Raw genomic sequence first — 328 nt, 5'->3', positions numbered from 1 at the left:
TCCTACTAGGAAATAGGCGTGCATCAAGCAGGGACAAGTTCCGCCCACGTAAAAGATGGCGGTCGGCGCGTCAGCCACGCGTGCTGCCCTGTTCCTTCTCTCTAGGGGCGGGTCTAACTAGAGCTGGTGGCGTGTGTTTTTGTTTTCCCACCCTTCCTGCCCTCCACTTTCTTTCTTAGTATTCGCAAAGAGAGAACCTGGAACGAACTGATAAATATTAACCAGAAGAGAACGAAAGAGGAACTGCGGCGTGGGGCGGTGCGGTAGAGCTGTAGGACGCACGAGGGGCGGGCCAGGGGCGGGCCGGGGGCGGGGCTGCGGTTGCGGT

This window comes from Urocitellus parryii, chromosome 4 (assembly GCF_045843805.1).
Source record: "Urocitellus parryii isolate mUroPar1 chromosome 4, mUroPar1.hap1, whole genome shotgun sequence".
NCBI classification, from domain to species: Eukaryota; Metazoa; Chordata; class Mammalia; order Rodentia; family Sciuridae; genus Urocitellus; species Urocitellus parryii.
The sequence above is the reverse complement of the archived record's forward strand: the minus strand, read 5'-3'. Positions refer to the sequence as shown.